Genomic DNA, 25,688 nt, shown 5'->3' on the forward strand with positions numbered 1-25,688 from the left:
TATAAAATTTCTTGAGCATCTTGATTTCCAGCGGGGATATAATATCTCAATGCTTCTGCCACAGACAATTAAGCTTGTTAAACTGCAAAAATAATATCAGAACTCACAGGGGGTTAGACGTTACCTAAATAAGTTTGATACTTTGCACAGTGATTATACTTTCATTGCACAGTTTGGTTATACTTGCGAGAAAGTTCCGTAAAATCCACACTGTTGATCAACGCCATGCATCCAGATGAATTAATGTAAATGAAACATTGGATTCTTCCACTAAGCGTACGAAATTTGTAGTAAATATAACGGTATAAAACTCACAACATGCTACTAAGTAGTCCTATTTTTTGTCGAATAAGATGACAAATAAAAAAAATAACCGATTGCACTCCCGGAGTGCCGGCAGAAAAGAATTCTCGAACATATACGTTGCGCATTTTTGAATATTTTGGAATGGTGAGGGATTAACTTCGCACGAAATGCTTTATCAGTATTAAAGTACTAGCATTTATGTGATTAAATACAGTATTCATTTACTGCGCTATCGTACACAAAAATGACAATTTATATGACACAACAAATTTAACCTTTCAGAACTATTACAATTATTTAACATTAAAAATTAATCTCTCAAAAAATCAACTTTTGTCCACAATTTCAGCGACCGTCTTACTAATTTTCGATCAGGTCACGTGTCCTGATACGAGTCTAACATTTTATACCCATCACAAGAAATGTGCTTAACGCCGCTAAACAATTTTTCACTTCAAAAAGTTGTAGTTTGAGCGTATACGATTAATGACTGTTTCAGACAAAAAATGGCATCCGAGTGTAAGCGTTTCAGAAACACAGAGTACGATGTTAGTACAGTTTTCTGTATTAATTATGTATAATATATATATCTATCTAATGGTAGTTTAGGCTCGGAGCTATTTGGTGCCCAGAAGGTAGGTCCTTTTCCGTATATGTAAGAGTGTCATTCTCTTTTATAGATACTTAGAGAAACAAACGATGAAAATTATGGGTATCATAACGGCGCCTTTTTCTGCCGTGAAGCAGTAATTTGTAAGCATTATTGTGTTTCGGTCTGGAGGGCGCCGTAGCTAGTGAAATTACTGGGCAAATGAGACTTAAGACCTCCCGCCGCCGCCCCGCTCTCGTCTTTCGCTTCCACACGTCTCGCGTGCGACTCGAGCGCATCTCACCTATACCTATGTATGTAGTTACTAATATACCTTTACTAATGCCCACCGTGGGGCCACACGGAATAAACCAGCCACCAAGTCGAAAGTTCGGAGGTATCTTATATAAAAAAAACATACCGACGAAATTGAGAACCTCTCCTTTTTTGAAGTCGGTTAAAAATGATCGTAGATACAAGATTCTGTCTTAAATAAGAGTCAAGAGACTGAACTGTCGGGATCAACATAATAAATATATTATTATTGCAAATTATACCTTAAAACCTCAACATAAGGTTCAATTGATGAAACTTGCTTAAAAGGAGCGCGAATTAATGAGACGTTTGTTGAATGAGGTGTTATTTTCCGGCAATCCATCATTATTTAAATTTGATGAATAAATATCGTAAGTGGTAATTCTGCTAAAGTTTAACGAGAGGCTCTCTTGTTTGTTGTTTCAGAATTCGGCGAGTCATAAGCTCCTGGCGAAAACTTGTGTAAATGCGAAACATTATATGAGGGGTGCAATTTCAAAACCCACTAAACTGTCTGAAGGTAATTTTTTACAAAACGATATTATTTAATCATTGTACTTAAATCGACCACCAAAGTTATTAAAAATAAATATTTCATAATAGACTCGAAGCCGCGGTATTAAGATCCTTAAAAATGTGGAAAACTTTAAATTATTTACGGGCATTTTCAAGAAAATTTGAAATTAAAATCTATTATAGAGGCATATTAAGATATTTTTGCAGGCAACCTAACATTTTACCAGTGGAAGGCTCCTTTGCACAGGATGCCGGCTAGATTATGGGAACCACAACGGCGCTTATTTCTGCCGTGAAGCAGTAATGTGTAAGCTTAACTGCGTTTCGGTCTGAAGGGCGCCGAAGCTAGTAAAATTACTGTGGTTGTCTATGGTTGGTGTTATGCTAAAAATTCTTAAAGACAAATCTTACAAAAGTGAATGAAACTATGTACGAAAATTAATAATTAAAAAACATATCGAGAGTAATAAGTTCAGTAAAAAAAAATTAATGTGTGCAGTCATATCTTCAAAACTGTGTTCAAAACAAAATGCTCACATATACGAGTATCACTAGCATTAATTACAATGCCTAATAAGCGATGTTGATTTTCAATATTCACTTTTTAATATATAACTTGTGGCAAATAATTCAAAATATTATGTCGAATTTTGTTTGCTCCTTTGCACAGGAAACCAGCTAGATAGACCACAACGGCGCCTATTTCTGATGTGAAGCAGTAATGTGTAAACATTACTGAGTTTCGGTCTGAAGGGCGCCTAGGTACTGAAATTACTGGGCAAATGAGACTTAACATCTTATGTCTCAAGGTGACGAGCGCAATTGTAGTACCGCTCAGAATTTTTGGGTTTTTCAAGAATCCTGAGCGGCACTGCATTGTAATGGGTAGGGCGTATCAATTACCATCAGCTGAACGTCCTGCTCGTCTTATCCCTTATTTTCATAAAAAAAACGTCCAGTCGAGGGAAAGGAGCGGAAATTGATTTTGCGGTGGAGGATTCGTTCAAAGCCTAACGCTTGGCCTAGCGGGTGGGCTAGAAATATATTCTGCTTGTTGGTACACTAATAAATATTAGTGTATTTTACACTTAAAGTATATACTCATTTAAATGTTTAGATATGTAATATATTAAAGGGCATAACGAATATTATGTTAAAAATGTATAATTTACACTTAAAATATAAACTCCAAACATTAAAATGATTAGACATGACGAGGAAAGAACGTCTGCATTGTTTTTAAAAAAGTGTGACGTCACATTTGTTGATTTGCTGGTGATCACTGATAATTGGATCATCGAAAGAAAACTGCACGAGTATTTGGTCACCGTCGTATATTCCACGGGCAGCGTTAAGACGTCATTTACGTGTAAATACATAGCCCCACGCACACACTTACACAGCTACAGGCCGATAGGCGGCCATTATGAGAATTGTCATCGTCTGTGACATATCAGTATAATTATTATAGGTATATAATAAGTATTTGTGGCCATATATAATTATTTAAGTGAGAAAAAATTGTGTAACTAGTATCCCCCGTAACCGCACACACACTAGCATAACAGTGCTTCACTTGCTTAATATCACGGCGCGGAGTCCTTTTTTTACTCGTTCATAGTCCTATTATGTAATATTTAGAAAAGTGCTAGCATCCACACGACTATTACTGGCCAAATTTCACTTGCCGTTTTAAGATAAGTAGTAAGTTCTAAGTAGTATTATTAATCGTAATGACTGGTTTGTCTTAGCAGTTCTTATCTTAATAATACTTGTACAGACCGTTACGTATATATTCAAATTCAAATATTTTTATTCAAAATAGGATATGACATCACTTATTGAAAGTCAAAAAAAACTATGTTTAAAAAAACCGACTTCAAAAACTGAAAAGTATCAAATAACTAAAAATTTAATTTAATACACCTTTACCTTTAATATTAATAAAATTCTATTATTTATATGTGCTACCTATTGATAGGTTTTAAGTCGGTGCCAAGCGCTAAACAAAATAAAACAAAAACTTTCATAAGAAATATTCTTAAAATAAAAACTACTGGGCCAAACTATGTAAAATTTTTATGGGACCAAATGGCATCTATTCTGCATCGAACTAATGACGTAATAACGAAAAATACGTAAATCGGATCATAAATCTCAGAGTAATCGGTGTATATACATAAAAAAAAATACTGATCGAATTGAAAACCTTCTCCTTTTTGAAGTCGGTTAAAAAACTACCACCCATTCCAGAAGGCTGAGAACAATGGGCGCAACAAACTAAGCGGGCTTTTTTTTCATCAAAAAATATGTTAACAAAGTAATGTTGTACAATTAGACTTATTATTTAATAGCCTGAGGCGGTCGTTCGATTCCCAATCTGTGGAATCATCAAGATAATCATTTATGCTATAGTAACCTTTACCACACAGACGTTTTTTAACAATTCTTTTGAATCGTAGTACTTTTGTTTTGAACATTTTCCGGATATGGAGCGGCCAGCTGATCATAATTGCCCCATAGCTACATGACCCATCTATTTCAATCCAAACACAACAATTAATGGCCTCGATAATTGCCAAGAAATTTTATTCAATAACAAATGATTTTGCAAACTGTAAACTATTCCAAAGTTACTCGTTCTTGTACGAAAATTAAGTGTCAGGTCATATTCTTCAAGCTATTTTGAAGTTTATTAATAGATTACCCTAATGGACTTTTGTAGCCTTCTTGAGTAATTGGTATCGAGGGGTCAAGGTAAGAGTGCTTTTATAATAACTGTATTAATAAGTCGATGAATAGTTATAATATAATAGTAATAGCTTTAACCTGTGGGATCGCTCAAGTACATTTTTTTAATGTAACACAGTTGAATAATTTGTAACGAAACAATTATTATAAAAGGCATTTACTTTCTCAAAATTAACTGCAATAGAATTCCTTTTGATGTCCTTTATAATATATTAGATAATAATACCGCTTCGGAAATAAATGGCGCTCTGAGAGAGAAGAATTGGCGCAAGAAACTCCCCCAGCATACCTTTTTTGCGGTCTTTTTAATAAAATGTAAAATATTGTACTGTCATAGGTATTTTATTTTATTTTATATATTTAATTCAGTTCACAAACAGTCATATTCAAGCATAATTAAGTAGTAGTGGTACCCATAATCTAGCCGGCATCCTGTGCAAAGGAGGCTCCCATTGTAAATTTTTAATTTTTTTTAAGGGGAAACGAAATAGAATCTGAAAAAACAAGCTTTAATAGTAAGCCGAACTAAAATGTAGCAAAAAATTTAAGTGAAAATTTTCTTTGGCACGCAGAGCACCGAAATTACCAATTTAGATTTGTAAATGCATTCGTTAACGTTAGTTAATAATCAAAATACTAAGGAGCAAATGACAAGCGTGGCTGACTGGTTACAACTTGTCAATCAAAATGTGTTATACAAACGATAGATTCGCTTTCCTTTTCTATCTTGCTGTATCAACGTTAGATATGGTCTTCTCTCTTACACGCATTGTTATTCCATAAGCTAGTATATTGTTAGTCTTAGAGCACTCGAACGGAACGCGATTGGTGGCGGGTTCGAGTCCCGCATCGTTCATAAATTTTGTTTGCTAGTTTAAATTTTTGTCAATTTTGTATTTTATTTATAACTATATTTACAACTACATAAAATTAAAACTATCATTACGTGGAAGCGTACCAAGAATACTGGCAGCATTTGCGCGTTGGATAGATAGGCTGATCCGTTGACCGAGATAGCCAGCGCTTGGGTTTCCAGTAGCCTTGTTGAGGCGCGAAGATAGTATTTTGAACATTCTCCGCACCTCTGGGCCCCACGGGCCAAGTGTCCCAACACCAAACAACACAAACATGTATAACTAACTGACACCGACATATTTGCGACACTTGCTGTCTTCGGCAGTCGAAGCAGCAGCCCCAGCACCAACCGACGTAACTTGGACATGAGAAGGAGCCAGAGTGTCAACGCAAGTCGCGTCCCACACGAGCGCCCTTCCCCGTGCCCAAGCCACCAGCGTCATTCCATCAGGATGCTTGCCATCGCGGCGGGTAATAACCATTTGGCTCTAAAACAGCTGGTATATTAAGAGCGGCAAATGCCCTGCGGATGACTTCATTAATGCTGGCGTAACGACTGATACGGCCTGCCGATTTTAGGCAGGATAACCCGTGAAGCCCAAGAGCATCTGCCTGAACGCCACATCTACATTGATGTGGTTCATTCACTTTTATTTGTTCATTTTGTATTTTTATTTATACGCGGGGTTAGTAGGTTATCGTAGACAAGATACTGTATGTTACTGATATTATAACGAAAACATTTTTAACTTTCCCCTGAGACACAAGCCAATTTTCTTAAAAGCACAAAGAGCTCTCTTATGCGGCACTAAAGCGATGACGTTAATAACTTCAACCATTTGACACTAGTACCCGGGATCAGATTCTATTAAGTACATAATGCAGTGTAAATAATGCTCTTATACCACAGATAAGAAATAAGACTGAATGACTAACGGCCGTTTTCAATAACCTATCTATCCATAGTTTAACTTACTGGAGGTAGACAAATATATCGTTTTACGCTTACTTAGATTTCAATAACCTATCGACGGAAAGAATTTGACTATGACTAATAATTTAACTATATTGGACATAACTATGGATAGATAAGTTCTTGTCATTAAACGGTGATAGCAATATATCCGTAACTAGAGATACGTTATTGAAAACAGCCGTATATGGGGCCACGACCTACCAGTTGTAGTGCCGCTCAGAATTTTTGATTTTTTTCAAGAATCCTGAGCGGCACTACAACTGCGCTCGTCACCTTGAGACATAAGATGTTGAGTCTCATTTGCCCAGTAATTTCACTAGCTACGGCGACCTTCAGACCGAAACAGAGTAATGCATTCATTACTGCTTCTCCGCAGAAATAGGCGCCGTTTTGGTACCCATAATCTTGCCGGCATCCTGTGCAAAGGATCCTCCCACTGGAATCTACCCCAAAAGACGTTACTTCGTGATAACCACGACCGCTTTGCCAAGAGTGTCACGTAGAAGAAGAAGGATAAAGGTTCATGTTATAGTAAAAAGGGTCTCAAGCTATATCTTACATATAGCTTGAGACCCTTTTTACTATAACATGAACACATACTTATATAATATTTAAATACAAATCAGTTTCATGTTAATTTTGGAGCCATCATTTATAAAGGATAGGAGCCAGTTTTCCAGCCAGCCAATATTCGGGTAACGTGAGCAAAAGGTGGAAAATTAATACTTCACATGCCGTCGCCGAGGAAACTAATGAAGTAATCCGCAAAGAACCAGAAAACTAATTACTTTTTATACTTTGTGATACGACACAAAGGTTGGATCATGCATCATGGTGAGGTAATACGTAACTACAAAATGCTTACTGAACTAAGTATTTAATAGATTCTACATTAACCTGAAACTTCTTCTTCTTCTGCCCTCCCTGGATCGCATTATTTGGGGTCGGGTCACCACACTTTCCAGCGCCAAGTCGAACGATCTTGGGTTGTCGGTTTTTTTATGAAAATTAGGGACGAGACAAGCAGGACGTTCAGATAATAGTCATTCATGGAAAAACCCATAAATTCTGAGGAGCACTACAATAATTGCGCTCGTCGCCTTGAGACATAAGATGTTAAGTCTCATTTGCCCAGTAGTTTCGCCAGTTACAGCGCCCATCAGACCGAAACACAGTAATGTTTATACATTACTGTGGTACCCTTAATACCCGGCAACCCATGACTTGTGACAGAAAAAAAATAGGCAACCTAACTTTTGCATATACTATGGACAGCATACTTTCGATTGGTATAGAATTTGTCCATTAAACAAACCGGTGAAATATTAAAAAAAATATATTTCATTAATAATTAATCGTATCCTGGACTTAAATTTGCTAGGCATCCCATATGCAATATAGTATAAATGTTAATATATATAAATTACGTGACACGTAGTTTGTCCGCGATGGACTCCTAAACTAATGAACGGATTTCATGTAGTGCAGTTTAGTCCAACTTGAGAGATAGGATTGTATTTATTTCGATTTGGAACTCAAATATTTTTTTAATTTCCAATATTTGCTTTGTATGCATATATTTTTATGGGAGAATTTATTGAACCACGGTTTGACAGTTCTGCTGTGAAACAATTTCATTATAACAACAGGGAGCATATTTTACGAAATAATTCTTGATGCTATGAAATATTATTGACAAATACATAAAAAAACAATATTTTATTTATTATGTACAGAACAACGTCTGTCGGGTCAACTAGTTTAATTGTATAAATATAAATGTAATTGACATATAAATTTCATAAAAAATATGTTTCATCCAGTAACCAGCTCGGTGAAGGTAGTTCTAAATTTATCGGGATGCTATACTATATTATTATTTATAAAGATAAGGAACAAAATAAAAAAATAATGGTCTTAAATTTGTTGTGTTGCAAAATCCCTACTAATACTATAAATGTGAATGTAAGTTTGTATGTTACGCTTTCACGCCGGAGGTACTGAACCGATTTTGATGAAATTTAGTACAGCGATAGACTAGAGCTTGGGAAATGACATTATATCCCGGAAATATTAATGGTTCCTGCGGGATTTGTGAGAAACTTTAATTCACGTCGACGAGCTATAACTATACCAATAGAAGGTTTAGTTTGCCATAGAAATTGTCCTCGAAATACGATTCATATAATATCTTGGGAACGGGAGTGAAAACGGGTACCGGAACTGAAATAGGACATGAGATAATTTTCAATTCCAAACTTACTTATCGTTTTTAAAAAAAACCCTTTATCTACGCGGACGAAGTCGCGGGTATAAGTATTCCAGAAGGTATCTAAGAAACTATCGAAGGTATAAATAATAAATTGATTTAATTGAGAAGCGAATTATGTATTGAAAGACGTTCTAGAATCCGAACCTTAGTCTTGCTGTAGCCGACCCTGCTGTCCCTACAAGATGCGACACTAAGTGATATATTTTGATTTGATATGCGATATGAGGATTATTAGGGCTGCGTAAAAGCATTTCCAAAACTCTTTGTAAGTATTTCAAGCGAAGTTTATCATGTATTTTGTAGTAGACGTGGGTAACCTCCTTCTTAATTTCAATATAAATTCAATAGTTTAATACGACGCCTGAAAACGCTGGAAAGGTTTTGAAACGTCGGGTTAACTAAAATTAAATTAAAAATATAATTTTTACGCAAAAAGTAATGTAAAAACACAGTTACAATTACACGCAATTTTATCCTTTAAAATTGTTTTATTTACAATTTTAATGCGAAAAAACTTTATTAAATATTTGGTAGGCAAAAAAGATAAAAATAATTGTAAAGGTGACTATCGAAAACTATATTCACTAACCTAAATATTACTACCTGTTGATTTAAAAACCAGATTTCCAGACCAAAACCAAACAGAAAAAAATAGATTTTTATTTTAATGATAGTTTGAAAGTTCCTATAAAAAATAAATATAACTTCAGAAGCGTGAGGGAGGGAAAGTTAACGGTTCCAAAGATTAAAGATTACTACGGCAAAAGATTGAATGAATATGTGGTGCCAGTCATATACAACGAGATAGAGTGGCTGAGGAGTGTTACAATTACACGCAATTTTATCCTTTAAAATTGTTTTATTTACAATTTTAATGCGAAAAAACTTTATTAAATATTTGGTAGGCAAAAAAGATAAAAATAATTGTAAAGGTGACTATCGAAAACTATATTCACTAACCTAAATATTACTACCTGTTGATTTAAAAACCAGATTTCCAGACCAAAACCAAACAGAAAAAAATAGATTTTTATTTTAATGATAGTTTGAAAGTTCCTATAAAAAATAAATATAACTTCAGAAGCGTGAGGGAGGGAAAGTTAACGGTTCCAAAGATTAAAGATTACTACGGCAAAAGATTGAATGAATATGTGGTGCCAGTCATATACAACGAGATAGAGTGGCTGAGGAGTGTTCCCAAACTAAATAAAAATGCAGTTAAATTTAAGATGAAAAATGTGCTGTTGAATAGCATTGAATAAATCTCACTAAAAATTGTTCCATTGAATAACATTTTATTCAACAATGCTATATGCTAATTATATAATTAGGTAATTATTTTATTTTGTATAACATTAATAACTAGCTGACCAGACAGACGTTGTTCTGTTCATAATAAAAAAAAAAACTCTTGCGGATGGAATTTTGGAAAATCTGTTCTAAGCTGACCTCTACTCGGTTAAAAGAATATTCCTAGCAAATTTCAAGTCTTTAGCTCTAATGGTTCCAGAGATATCGTGATGAGTGACTATATACGTGGAAATCTCTTATATATATATATGTATATAGATTCTAATAATGTTTAGTTGTAAGTCCTAATAGTTTAGTTTAAAGTACGTAGTAGTTAAGTATGTACACATAATTAAATGTTTTTTAAGCGCATTAACTTGCCAACAAACTGTTAATGTTTGGCAAGATATATCAATAAATTAAAAGTGTACTTATTTAATTTAAAATAAATAAAAAAAAATCTAGGAGAAGTCAAGATCTATGCTTATTATGTACTAAGATAAAGTATGTATTTCTCAAACGCTATGTAAAACAGTCTCATTTGATAAAGAGAAATAGCAATATCGTGTTGACAAATGTTATTCTAATAAGGGACGAGACGAGCAGGACGTTCAACAGATGGTAATTTATACGCCCTGTCCATTAAAATTCAGTGACGCTCAGGATTCTTAACGCTGAATTGCGCTCGCCACGTTGAAACTTCAGATATTAAGTCTCATTTGCCCAGTAATTTCAATAGGTACGGTGCCCTTCAGACCGAAACACAAAAATGCTTAACATTATTGCTTCACAACAGAAATAAGCACCGTTGTGGTATACATAATCTAGCCGGCATCCTGTGCAAAGGAGCCTCCCACTGGTAAATTTATTTCCTAAAACTGTAACATGTCTATGAATTTTCCAAAATCTAGCATTTAAACCACTCTCAAAATCTGATTTTTATTGCCTTTTTCTGCCGTGAAGCAGTAATGTGTAAGCATTATTGTGTTTCGGTTTGAATGGCACCGTATCTAATGAAATTACTGGGCAAATGAGACCTAACATCTTAATTCACAAGATGACGAGCGACATATATATGTAAGAAAAAAAATCTTTCATTGTAAAAATAATAATAATATTTTAATAAATATGTTCCGAAACAAATAAAATTGTTGAACGATCTTTTAAGTTGCGTTGGCGATTAGAAGACCCATTAACTTAATTTTCTTATTACAACTATTTTAGTTTGTAACGAATCCTAAAAGAAATTCTTCTTTCCTTTGAATCCAATTGTAGAACAAAAGTTACGCGTAGAACAAGTTGTTTGAGTATTGAAGTATTCAGAATGAGATAACCAAATCAAATGAAAGTTATGTGATTGAGGATAAGTTTTAGGAATTATTTATTCTGTTTAGTTACCTAAGAATTATATTATTAAGAATTATATATACAACAATTATTTTTACAATCGTAATCCAGGTTTTACAGAAAGCCACAAATGATTACTTAAATATAAAATAATAAAAGAAGATAATTTTAATCCCTTAAAAAGTGTTTTATTTAATATTCATATATAAATTTCCTGAATATAAACATAGTTTTACCGAGTACATCACAAATAGCATAGATCTATCTCTTTTCAAATCAACCTAAAAATAATGAATTTAGGCCTAAAAAATAATATCAATGATTATGACGCTAAGGAAAACGTGTTAAAACCATTAAATAATTTTTATTAATATTTATTATATTATTATGTTAAATTTAATGGGAATTTAATGGGGACTCATAGTCCATTTTCAAAGTCAACATTTTAGCTTCAGCATTACTACGAAACAGTTACACAGCCAATGCAAAACGGTGCAACATAAATACTTGCTTCAACAGACTTGGGTAAGATACTTTATAAAATAATTAAAAAGAAACGATCAAATAATCATCGTATACAAAAAAAAAAACAGTTTTCGATGACAGTGTTGACAACACACCTAAAGCAGAGCCATTTCACGAAAATGACACATCCATCGCTTTCCTCGTCATGTTTGAAAGACTTGCCCCACGACGTAGTTACGAGTACCATGATGAAACATTGCCAACGAACACAACCGAATATAATATTAAATGTGATAAATACTTATACAGACTCGTAACTCCCGCAGTAGAACTGAGTTCACTGACGGACGTTAAAACTGACCGCAAAGCTATAAGGCTCAAACTGAAGCCGGATCTACAGCTTAAACTAAGCTGATGTAAGTAATCTCAAAGTCCGGAACTTATCAACATAATCCAAACAATATTGCAGCGGTTTGTGCTCAAGAAATATTACAGTCATTTTGGTTTTGTTCTAAGATTACCCAAACCGTATAAAATTGACTTTACTGTCCACCCGTCTGCGTCTGCCTAGATCTCATAATGTATGAGTGTATATTACCACAGAGTAGGTACAAATTAAATTTGAAAACAAAATTTATGAACGATGTGGAAATCGAACCCGTGACCTCTCGCGGTCCTCTCCCAACTGAGCCAACCGTTCGAGTGACGTATCGTTGATAAATCTTGTCAAGTCTCAGGTTGTGGCTTCATCTACAGGATCTACTTTATAGTTGATAACCTGCGCACATGAGAGTTGCACAAGACATACAAGATTTACCAACGATACGTCACTCGAACGGTTGGCTCAGTTGAAAGAGCGCTCGCACGGTACGCGGGTTATCACATTTAAAAAATAACAAATTGTTTACTTAGTACTTACAGCAGTAAAAAATACTCGCTCCCTCACAGACATAGCAACTGCAAGATTGGTCTATTTTAGTTACTTCCCTGCGGAAGTTACCATAATATACCATAATGCTGCCATTATGTAACTTAGGGTAATACTGCTGAAGTTTATTCTATTTTTGGGCTGCATAGAGCTATTCAGGCAATTCATTGTATGGGACCGAGAGAGTCGCTTAGATCTAAATTAAAGGATTTTAAAATTATCACTGTTTTAACTAATATATAATATATGAAAATTTTGCTAATGTTCATAAAATTCCATTTCATATTTCAATATCTTTCAAAAGATATTATTAAAGACATAATATTAATACCAGAAATAAAAATAAATTGTAAATGGCCTCTAGGCTAAGTAAACTCGACAAGTCATTTATCGGAAATTGCGTTAGATTTTATAATGAGCTTCCTGAAAACAGTACATTTTGTTTTCAGGAAGTTTCAACAAGTTCAAAGCCTGATGTTAATCGAAAACTTATAGAAAAATCATATTACACGGTAAATGATTATTTAAATGATAAGAAAGCGTGGGTATTAATTAATTGACCTAAAGGATTGGAGCTTTTCATTACTGTTAATAACAATAAAACATTCATCATGAATTTATATTAAGGTGAAGAGTAAGCAGAAAACACGCAAACATGGTGGTTTTAGACAAGTTTTGTGGTGAAAGTATAGCATTTCGAGCTATGAACACTACTTACTCCTGTTACACATATCCTTAAGTCTTATTTGTAGGTTGCTAATGCTTGTTGTTGGTTATAGTTAACACTGCCGAGCCTTTTTGAACTACCACATTTCTTTGAAGTTAAACAAGTTTGTTGGCATGGCATGACGCATTTTTTTGGTATTTCTCTCAGAAAAGGTATTCTTATAGCTTGTACTTTTTTGTGTAGGGTCATTTATTCAGATTAGTAGTGAATAACAAGGATTGTAAGCATATAAACTGTTTTCCACATAGATGGTGGGCCGGCAACCGTGATATCAACTCATATCGCTCAAGGTCGCTGGCATTTAGTGTCGCCTTAAGCAAAATCGTCAAATAGTTAGTAAAGGTATTAAGTAAGTATTGCATATCAGCATTCTTTTTTAATATTTGGTTAAGTTCTCGTGACAGACTTCGTCATGCTCGCTTTAATGTAACTGCTTGTGGCGGTGACGTGGGACGGGCCGTTCCCTTTTCGAATTGGAAATGAGGAGATCCATATGAGAACCAAAGTCACTGACAAAGCCCAGATGGTTGCAAAACTGATGTACGGACAGATGGCTGTTGGGGCTGTGTCCTCCAAAGGCCACCATATAATGGAAGTCGCAGTGTTAGTAGACCCCCCACAAAATGGACTTATGATCTAGTCAAGATCGCTGGAAAGGTTGGGCGAGGGCAGCGTAGGACCGATCTTCGTAGAGATATTTCGAGGGGTATTTTTCCAGAAGTGGACGACTTTTGGCTTACGTGATTTGATGATGATTACCGTTACATTGTTTTATGAGAAAAAAAGGGACGAAACGAGCAAGACGTTTAGCTGATGGTAAGTGATACGCCCTGCCCATTATAATGCAGTGCTTTTCAGGAATCTAATAAAACACAAAAATTCTGAGCGGCACTACAATTGCGCTCGTTAACTTGATACATAAGATGTTAACTCTCATTTGCCCAGTAATTTCACTCGCTACGGCACCCTTCAGTCCGAAACCCAGTAATATTTACACATTACTGTTTCACGGCAGAAATTGCGTTGTGGTACCCATAATCTAACCGGCATCCTGTGCAAAGCAGCCTCCCACTGGTAAAACAAAGGGATTCCAAAATGACCGCAATGCAAATATAAAAACATAATTTTAGTAGCTATAAACCAATGTTTGTATTAAATAAAGTTAGGTGTAAAAATTAAAGAAAAACAACGAAATAGAGCCAGAGAGAAAAAGTAACAAAAAATTTCCTTTGATTGCTTATAGCCTCTTCAATATTAGCTTTTGATTCCGCGTTAAATAAAACGGAGGAAAATGTTGCAGCCTGTAGCGATGTTGGATCGGGTAGGCGCGATTATTTACCCAAAATATTTATACAGTCTGCGGAAAGGTACTATCGGCTCTTGAATAATATTTTTCAATATTTTTATTTATCTTTCAAGGATTCCAAATAGATTTTTTAATAGTTTGTTTGGTTGTTAAAAGGTATAGAATACTTAAGCATAGGTTCGAATCCCGGTAGGTGCAAGCATTTATATGATGAATATGGATGTTTGTTTCCGAGTCATGGATGTTTAAATGTATTTATGTATGTTTATATGTATGTTTATACGAATTTATGTATGTTTAAGTAAGTATATTGTATTAAATATATCATTGTCTTGTAACCCATAACACAGGCTATATATGCTTAACTTGGGGCATGATAATTTGTGTAAAAAGTGTGTCAATATTATTATTATTATTATTATAAGGCTCTTTCAGATGGAAGAGATAAATAAGGCATTTAAGACAAATCTATAAGAAATTAATTGTATCTGCAAAGTTGGAATTTGTAAATAAATCAATTTACACTAAATGGTATTTTAATTTGACTCCTCACGAATTTTAGGAGAAATACCTAAACACACAGAAATAAAGTGAAAAAAATTTGAATGTGTTTTTTTTCTTTCACAGTAAGACATTGCTGAGCATCAAACTATTAACACTATTTGTATTGTGAAAGGCTGGTGTTTGAATAAAGAACAAAACTCTCAAACCTAACTATATTTCTTCAGATCGTGAGGTAATGATAATTTCGAATCGACTGTTTTTGTAACTTTTCGAAAATCGAGTTTTCAATAGACCTCGACGTTTTAGGTCCTAGGAAGCTTCCCTGACTATTTCCGCGATGGTGACCATATGTCTGTATATATGTATGTGTGTGTGTGTGTGTGTGTGTCGATGTATGTAAACCTCTTATAACTTTTGAACGACTCGACCGATTTCATCGCGGTTGGTGCCATTTGAAAGGGCTTGACCAAACTGAGATTTTGAATACAATTTGTCGGTACAAATTTAATCGGTATTAAGACCGTTAGATTTTGAGAAATCTCAAAACAACTACGAAAAAATAATTTCTAAATGAGTTTTTTGGAATAGTATTGAAGCGGCTTTACTAATCGACTGAAAAGTACGTGGAAATCGGTTTATTCGTTCATCAAATTATATTTTTGAGCTCGAAGAGCTAGAAATCGACTTATGTACAATTTGAAGCGTTTATAAGGAATTAGCGGGAAGTTGCAGGGATGGCCTTTAGAGTCAACCGTTTACCTAATTTTTCAATCGAAGAGGAGGATAAACGAGAGTACGGGTCACCTGACGTTGGTTAGTTTCAAGGCATAAAACAACTTTTTAACTTAAAAATTAAACCAGTGAATAAACTGAAAAGCCGAAAATAATAAACGTCTTTTACTTATAAATTAACTGCCTACCTTAGTGGCACTCAATTGAGTTAAAAGATTCGAGGGTATTGCTTTATTTGATCTAGAGCCAAATGTGTGTTATTATTGTGTTCTGCTGAACAGCAACAAAAATTAAGTCAAAATTAAATTAAATTATTAAAATGAAATAATAATAATAAAATTAAAATGCTAAAATTTATGTAAAGAATATTTTAGCTTATTATTTTACACCTCGGGTAATCATTTTTGCAATTTTAGTAAGAGTCCCTAATATTTTTGAAAATAATATATGCCTTTGTCACCCGGGAATAGTGTAGCTTCCTGAAAGTGAATGAATTTTTCAATCTTCTTCCAAGAGAAAAAGTTTGATTGTTTCTTAGGCTCTGAAATTACAGGCTACCAGTGGGAGGCTCCTTTTTCCTTTTGCCGGCTAGATTATGGGTACTACAACGGTGCCTATTTCTTCCGTGAAGCAGTAATGTGTTAGCATTACTGTTTTTCGGTCTGAAAGACGCAGTAGCTAGTGAAATTACTGGGCAAATGAGACTTAACATTTTATGTCTCAAGGTGACGAGCGAGTTGTAGTTCCGTACAGAATTTTTTGGGTTTTTTCAAGAATCCTGAGCGGCACTGCATTTTAATGAGGAAGGCGTATCAATTTCCATCAGCTGAACGTCCTGCTCGTCTCGTCCCTTATTTTAATACGCTCGTTTGTCGTCCTTTTCAATAAAAAAACATAAGGTTTTACACATACCTCACCATTAACGAGCCTTAGCAGAATTGCAGAGATTGATAGGTCTACACACAAGGGACTGACGCATTAAAATCTGGAATAATAAATCACCAATATATCCCAAAGGTAGATTTTTTTCTGAATTATATGGGACCAATATTCGATGTAAGTACACACTGATAGGTACAAACATTCATCGTATGATGAATATGGATGTTTGTTTCTGAGTCATGTCTGTTTTGATTTGTGTAAGTTTAATTTATTATATTGTATTAAATATATCGTTGTCTGGTACCCATAGTACAGGCTATGCCTAGTATGGAGCAAGATAATTTGTGTTAAAGTGTGTCAATATTATTTATCTATTAATATCCTTTCCGTTCGTATTGCGTCGTAGCTAGCTTAAAAATATATGTCTCAAATGCGATGCCAGTCAGCATTTTTTTTTAAATTCTGAGCTGCACTGCATTGTATTTAGCAAACCATATCACTTACAATCAGATCAACATCTCGCGGGTCTCGTCACATCTTCTCATAAAGAAAAGATATTTTCATATAATGTCTTGTTACATCGCGTGTATGTTATTACACTGTTCTTTCCCTCATTAACAATGTTATAAAACACGCCAGCTTTTTACTTTATATAACAGCACTGGTTTGATGTTATGGCTTATGTGGGCCTGGTATCTCAAGGCAAGTTATATGAATGGACCTACTTGACAATATTAATTTCTCCGATTATACAGTTATTTGATTATGAACGTAGTTTTTTTAATGACAATAAGGGACGAGATGAGTAGGACGTTCAGGTGATAGTAATTTATACGCCCTGTCTATTACAATATAGTGCCGCTCAGGTTTCTTGAAAGACCCAAAAGTCTGAGCGGCACTACAACTGCGCTCGTCACCTTGAAACATAAGATGTTAAGTCTCATTTGCCCAGTAATTTAACTAGCTACGGCGCCCTTCAGAAGGAAGCACAATAATGCTTACACAATTCTGCTTCACGGTAGAAATAGGCGCCGTTGTGGTTCCCATAATCTAGCCGGCATCCTGTGCAAAGGAGCCTTCCACTGGCTTGCTCTATTACTTATAAAAATCGTTTATTATTAATTTTAGATTGTCTACTTCAGTTTTTGATATACACCTCGCAGACAGATGGACAGATAAACGGACAGTTGGATCTCTACATTCTACTTTAGTTTCATTAAAAAAGTTTTTAATCGGCAATTACCTAGAGTTTCTTATAACATCAACGTCTCTTAAAGCTGCTTACGTTGAGAAGAATTGAGAAAACTTAACAATTGCTTTTTAAAAACCATAGTTATAAGAAAATCTTATGACTTACTAACAAAAACTGCAGAGTACTAATTCAAAAAAAAAAGTGTTTGTGTACTTACTTATGTATGCACGCAAGAAATTATACTTCTTTGGCCTAACGAAGAAAAAATTATTAAAATGTGCTCGTGCTATTCTACGTTTTTAGAAAGAACAATTTTGTAAAAATCTTGCAAAGATGGCTTTGACAATTAATTATTAAATAATGAATATCTAGAAATCAAACAAACAAAAAAAAACGAAAGACGTAATTGTCAGAAAATTATTGGTACCAACTTCAACCTGTTACTTTTGTGTTACAGTGATGCGCATGCATCTTAAAATTTCACTTTCATCATTTTTTCATGACGTGCCTAAAGAAGTATAACTCAATATATATATATTTTCTTTACGTTATTGTGCCGGATTATACTGTAATGATTCCTTTTAAATAATAATAGGGTAAGAAATATTTCAAAGAAAATCATTTTTCTATTGAAATATACAAGCTAACAATGGCATTGAAATTGTGAAGAAAATAGTGATGAATAATTATAATTAAAGCAAAATTAATGGTTTATGGGACTCGTAAGCCGTAATTATTATGATATACTTATATTATAAAGAGGAAATATTTGATTATTTATATTGAATAGGCTTCAAAACTACTAAACTGATTTTAAAAATTCTTTCACTCTTGAGAAGCTACACTCTTAGATAATTTATATGTCTAGAGTCTCTTGCTGTTAGACAACCGATAAAAACAGGCCAGGAATATTAGCTTAGGTGCGTGACAAGCTACGTCTTTTACTCGCGATTTGTATGACACTTTGTGTTAGTGTGCGTGAATTGCTCAAATTAGAGGTTAGTTTTAAATTAATTTTTTTTCGACGTTACAACAGCTGTCATAGTCTATCTAGACGTATAATGGCCGTTTTCAATTACCTATCTACCCTTAGTTTAACTTACGGATACATTGCTGTCACCGTTTAATGACAAGATCTTATCTATCCCTAGTTATAGTCCGATACTATCTGTCAATAGGTTATTGAAATGTAAGTAAGCGTAAAAGGATAGATTTGTCTACGTCTAGTAAGTAAAACTAAGGATAGATAGGTTGTTGAAAACGGCCGTAAATGATCTAAGGTTTGGCTATTCCCGGGTGACAACGGCTGTATCATATTTTCAAAAAAAAAAATTTGGATTCTTACTAAAACTCTAATCATGTTTACATGAAGTGTAAAATAAGGACCTAAAATATTATTTAAATAAATTTTAATTTAATTATTATTATTTAAATTTAATAATTTAAATACGTTTTGAATAAAATTTTGTACTACGACTTAGCAGAACACATCATTATATACAAAAAAGTATTGTGTGGTTTTATGAAACCACCGTAAAAGTGAAACTCTTTTTCACATTATAGACATTTAACTAAAAATTTTTTGAATAATATTCCATAAAGGGTATAAAATCGCTTTATCAATCTTAATTTTAAACTTGGAAAATTGGAATGATAATAGGAAATAATAAAAGTAGACAAGTAGTCTCCAACTAATATTTTTATCGAACTCTGTGTCTTAGCCCTGGTTATAAATATTGAATGAAAGGGATTAAAAATGATGAAATTTGATTACTGAATATAAATATACAGTTTACATGGGATGACTGATTCCCAATACTTTTCAATCAATATTTTTAATCAGGGAGAGTACGACATACATAATAATTAAGAATTATTTAGATTATATACATATATTAAAAAACAAACAAAATAGCGTGGAGCACTGGCACAAATGAGTAATAGTCTATACACTACACGGTCAGCTGCTGCGAACTATAGGCTCCACCCGACCGTAACGCGACATGCAACACACAGACGAAAAAGTTTGAGATGTAATAAAAGTTTCACGACAGGATAGATAAGTGTTCTTTTATTTTAAAAAATTAACTGAAATGTTGCTTCTACGTGCTCAGTCCTATGTGTACGCGGACGAAGTCGCGGGGTATCAGGTAATATATAAAAAAAATACCACAGTTGTAGCTCTGGTCAGTAATGAGTCGAAAACAATTATTTCTGAGAAATGTGATAGCAGATAGCATCTTATATATATATTTATTTATGTATATGTTTGCTGCATCACTTTACATAATATATTGTACTTGTAAGACGATGAAAATGTAAATCTTAATCTAAAAGAGTGGCCATTAGTTTCTTGCTACTTCACCTCATTAGCTCAACCCTTTACGAAGTAGTGGTAGATTCAATAAGTTTTTTTTTGACGTTCATATGTGTCATTTCCGTAACCTATATGAATAAAGTGATTTTGATTTGATTTAAATAGTATCAAGGGGCCTGGGCCATCTGGGTGAGCGAGCCCTGCTCAGTTTAATAACTCGGCAAAAACTCTTTCACAGATATCACACAGCTAGATCGGTTTTTCACCTTCAAAAACCCTGAGTCTGAGATTTATAGAACGTACATAAAAAATATATTTAGTAATCAAAGTACGTTAGGTAACCTGTTTTTTTCTATATAGTTGATAGTACTTATAACGTACCTAAGTAATGTGTCAATTTCATTTGACAAAACATGTCATATCTATCTATTGTGTTACTCAATATTACTTAGAATGTAGAGCAGCGGAAAACGATTTTTTATTATGTTACTAATCTCATATATAAAATTCTCATGCGGTTTTTGTAGTTAAATTCCTTCGAAATGGCTTGACCGATTCTCATGAAATTTTGAATGCGTATTGGGTAGGTCTGAGAATCGGACAACATCTATTTTTCATCCCCCTTAATGTTAAGGGTGGTCCACACCATTTTTTTTTTCATTTTTTTTACATATATTTTTTTAAATTTTTTGATGATTTTGATGAGTCAGCATTAAAAATACATACAACTTCAAATTTCCCATCACCCATCTACGATCAACAGTTACTTTTGTATCGCTATTTTAATATCGGCAATACAACGGTGCTGGGTCAGCTAGTAATATTTATAACAATAAAAGGTTATTTTTAATTTTAGGTTAATTAAAAACATTATTTTTTATTAAATTGGATCACTAATACAATCTTATTTATCATTGTAAATATAGTCATAATTTAGTGTACATTTGCAATGAGGTTGTATACATAAGAGCGTCATTGATAATTAATTCTTTTGTTTATTTTTGTGTTTATTAATAATATTATATTATTATATTATATATTTTTATAAATTTAATTTACTCCAACTAGCCATAATATTAAGAACATTGTTAATTTCTCTTTAGTTTCAATTAGTATTACATAAACATTTGTTTTTGTACCTAACATTGAATACCTCAAAGTTTTATATAGTAAGATGTGGATATCGTATCTGAATACAATTTTAATAGAATTATTTATTTTATGTTATTTCTTTATTTACTTTGTAAGTTGTAGTTGTTTGCTTTTCCTAATAAAAAAATACAACTGCTTTCTATTTACTTTAAAATAATTTAGTTTTATTTTTTTATATATTTATTGTTTCAAAAAAAGTTTTATATTAAACGGAAAATTCGAAAATAATTTAATTTAATGACACTAAAAGTTTAGTGTTTCTCCTGATTTAATATGAATTCATATAAACTGGATTTAAATAATAAGAAAAAATTACAGAAATTTATTTAAATTAATAAAATAACCTTTCTGTATGAAATAAGTTTCATAAAATAATTTATTTAATACTCTATATTCAAAAATAAAAAAAATTGTTAGAAAAGAATAATATATTTTATATAGAAATAGAATATTTCATTATTATTGTCATCAAGGGCTCGGCGACATAATATATCACTGACTAAACTCTATGCATAAAATGGTTGTATTTATATGACTTCAACAATTTATTTTGGATTGAAATTAAAACGCAAAAATCACAATAGAAAAGAGATTATTAAATAACGTATTAATTAGAATGGAAAAATAGAAACTTACCAAAAACTGAAAACTTTATCTTCAAAAATCAAACTGAAAACTTTAATTTCAAAATTAAATATCACACAAAAACAAACTGCTATTACATTAGGTACACCTAATGTAAAAAAAAATCGAACACTGAAACTAAAAGTTTATTTTTAAAACTTGAAACCTCCGCGAAGTTCGTAGACGGCCAGCGTGCACGAATGAGTCTTGCACTGCGAATAGCTGGCTGGTTATGACTGATTTCCCGCGCTGGCTCGCGTCTCAACGTTGCCTGCCATAGACTAAATCGCTCAGAAATGCAAATAAGTGATTATGATTGATCGAATTCATAAAGTATTAGGCCTTATTTGTGTTATTGGATGATGCTATTTATGGATTGATTCTAATTGTAACGCTACGAAGAATTATTCATTCGTTTTGTTGCTTATTCATATTAAACAAGAATAAAGGGAAAGTCTTTTAAGTCATATCTGATGAATTTGATTCTTTTTGTTATTTTTTTTATATATGTAATACTTTCATGGTTGAAAGTTTTCATTTAACTATAAACTTAACGGAGGTTTTTGTTGTAATTGAGTTTATTGGAAAAAGTCTTTAATATTCTTCTTGTATGGTTATAATATATATAATTTGGGCTTTTAAATAAAACACTTTTTAAAGGACTAAACACTGTGTTTTTCCATTTGATTTTTGCGTATTAGTAACTTTTTCATTCTTATTTTAGTCTAACCGACGTTTCGTGATCTTACCAGAGCAAGTTTTCATGGGGACTCCGAAAAGAAGTAGTAGTAAAAATGTAACATTTACGTAAAATCTAATGTTAAAACAAAGATACAATTACACGCATTTTAATCCTTTAAAAATTATTTTATTTAAATGTGAAACTTTCGCACTTTTGTTTAATGCAGCTTTATAAAAATTTATTTTAATTGTTACCTATTTAGTTTTTTATTATATTTTAACTTTATGAAATTGTAATTGTTATCAATTATTAGATAAATATCTAATTCACTTCAGTTATTCTGTATCATTCTCTACATCAGCTAGTTATTTTAAATATAATTTTATAAGAGTTGAAATTACTGCCAATTCTTTACAACATATTATAGAATAGAAGTATAATTTTTTTTATGGACAATTCAAAATAAGCTTTTATCATTTTAAAAAAGTATAATAATAATAACTTTTTACACAAATTATCTTGTCCCAAATTAGGCATATATAGCCTGTGTTATGGGTTGCAAGACAACGACATTTAATAAAATATACTTACTTAAACATACATAAATACATATAAACATCCATGACTCGAAAACAAACATCCATATTCATCATAAAAATGCTTGCACCTACCGGGATTCGAACACGGGACCTCTAGATTAGTAGATAGGATCGCTAACCATTCGGCTATACAGGTCGTTTATAATTAAGTAGTATTAGTCTTTAAAATAATTTAATTTAAAAAAATTTCATACTTAATTCTTAAACAAGCAATTCTTGTAAATATAACTATTATTATTCCGATATTTACTTTAAAGCTTTTAATTGGAAATACCCAATGTACATAACGGTGGTTTTGTGATGCGGTATTTTTTTCTGTTTTCACTCAGTGGTTCAGACTGGCTGACATCTATTACTTAGAGAAAATTATTTTATTTTAATTATTTAATTTACATTTTACTTGGAAAATTGTATAAAAACCGTTGTCAAAACGTATTTAATTCATCATCAAAAATAGTTCTTAATAATAAATTAGCTCTAATTATAGGTTCATGGGAAGAAAAAAATTCATGAAGGCTTAGCAGCAGAGAAGATAAGCGTGATCTCCTCTCCAATAAGCGCAAAGCCAGTCCGAGATTTGAGTCTCCTTAAGGCGAAGAGTAAGCAGAAAACACGCAAACATGGGGTTTTTAGACAAGTTTTGTGGTGAAAGTATAGCATTTCGAGCTATGAACACTACTTAATCCTGTTACACATATCCTTAAGCCTTATTTGTAGGTTGCTAATGCTTGTATTTGGTTATAGTTAACACTGCCGAGCCTTTTTGAACTACCACATTTCTTTGAAGTTAAACAAGTTTTTTGGCATGGCGTGACGCATATTTTTGGTACTTCTCTCAGAAAAGTTATTCTTATAGCTTGTACTTTTTGTGTAGGTTCATTTATTCAGATTAGTAGTGAATAACGAGGATTGTAAGCATATAAACTGTTTTCCACGCAAGAATTTTGAAAATATTGGGTTTGTTACATAGATGGCGGGCCGGCAGCAGTGAACTCATATCGCTCAAGGTCGCTGGCATTTAGTGTCGCCTTAAGAGACGCGACTGTTGCTGCGTAGGAGTTGCGACCTCCATGGCCCACGTCCTATTTTGCTGGAAAATCCTTACAGAGAGGAGGTTGTTAGAGGGTAGGGGTTGCCCGCGAAAGTGGACACACGCGCCTATACGTAGGTCACACTAAAAATTTTGCGTTACTTAAAAAAACAACATGTTATAACCAAAATATTATGTTTATTGCTTTTCAAAATACTCTCTTTTACATTTTAAACACTGTTTCAAGCGATCGAACCATTTTTTTGAACAGGAGGACCACAGATCTGAAGGCATGTTTTCTACGTACTGATTGAACGCTATCACTGCTTCTTCGGCATTGGTAAAAATGAAACCTCTCATCAAATCTTTGATTTTGGGGAAAATACAGAAATCGCAAGGCTATGTGCAGAGTTGACTACGGTTCTACCTATTTATTTCTGTCATGGTTTATTTACGTTTGAAGTCGATATACTTTTCGTAAAAAGTGTTTGCAACCATACAACTAAAAATGTGTGAAGCTTTTTAAATGTATCATGGATACAAGTGCAATGGGTGTAAAAATGTTTTTAGGATCAAATATAAAACATTCTTCAATAATTTGCCTCAAGCCAAGCGATGAAAATATGCAATTATTTTGCTGAAACCATTTTATCTTAAATATTTCGTAGAAGCCGTATAAAATCACATCTAAGCGAGTGCCAATCTTTTGATGGATATATTGCGATGACTAGATTTCTTTTAAGCTTTGGGAAATTGTGTTGAAAATGTTACTTAATATTTTACCAATGGGAGATTTCTTTGCACATTGGATATCGGCTAGATGGGTGCCTTATTACCATACTCTACCATAGCGGTGCCTTATTACCATACTCTACCACAGTGGTGCCTTATTACCATACTCTGCCATAGCGGTGCCTTATTACCATCCTCTACCACAGCGGTGCCTTATTACCATACTCTACCACAGCGGTGCCTTATTACCATACTCTACCATAGCAGTGCCTTATTACCATACTCTAGCACAGCGGTGCCTTATTACCATACTCTACCACAGCGGTGCCTTATTACCATACTCTACCACAGTGGTGCCTTATTACCATACTCTACCATAGCGGTGCCTTATTACCATACTTTACCACAGCGGTGCCTTATTACCATACTATACCATAGTGGTGCCTTATTACCATACTCTACCATAGCGGTGCCTTATTACCATACTCTACCATAGCGGTGCCTTATTAGACCTTGAAGAAGGCGATTTTTGGGTTTAATAAAAATCCTGTGTATCACTGGTTGACATTGTAATGCGCAGGGCTTATCACAAATTAAAT

At 33.3% G+C, this 25,688-nt stretch overlaps 1 protein-coding gene across 1 annotated transcript in view; it reads right to left on the bottom strand.

Annotated features, from left to right (window-relative positions):
* The window catches only part of LOC126967635 (orexin/Hypocretin receptor type 1-like), a 150,185-nt gene extending 127,939 nt beyond the window's left edge, over window positions 1-22,246 (bottom strand). The window contains exon 1 of the mRNA XM_050812202.1: window positions 22,059-22,246. The gene's annotated coding sequence lies outside the window, so the exon portion shown is untranslated. The remainder of the gene's footprint in view (window positions 1-22,058) is intronic.
* Window positions 22,247-25,688: the final 3,442 nt, after the last annotated feature.

The sequence above is a fragment of the Leptidea sinapis genome, chromosome 13, assembly GCF_905404315.1.
Source record: "Leptidea sinapis chromosome 13, ilLepSina1.1, whole genome shotgun sequence".
NCBI classification, from domain to species: Eukaryota; Metazoa; Arthropoda; class Insecta; order Lepidoptera; family Pieridae; genus Leptidea; species Leptidea sinapis.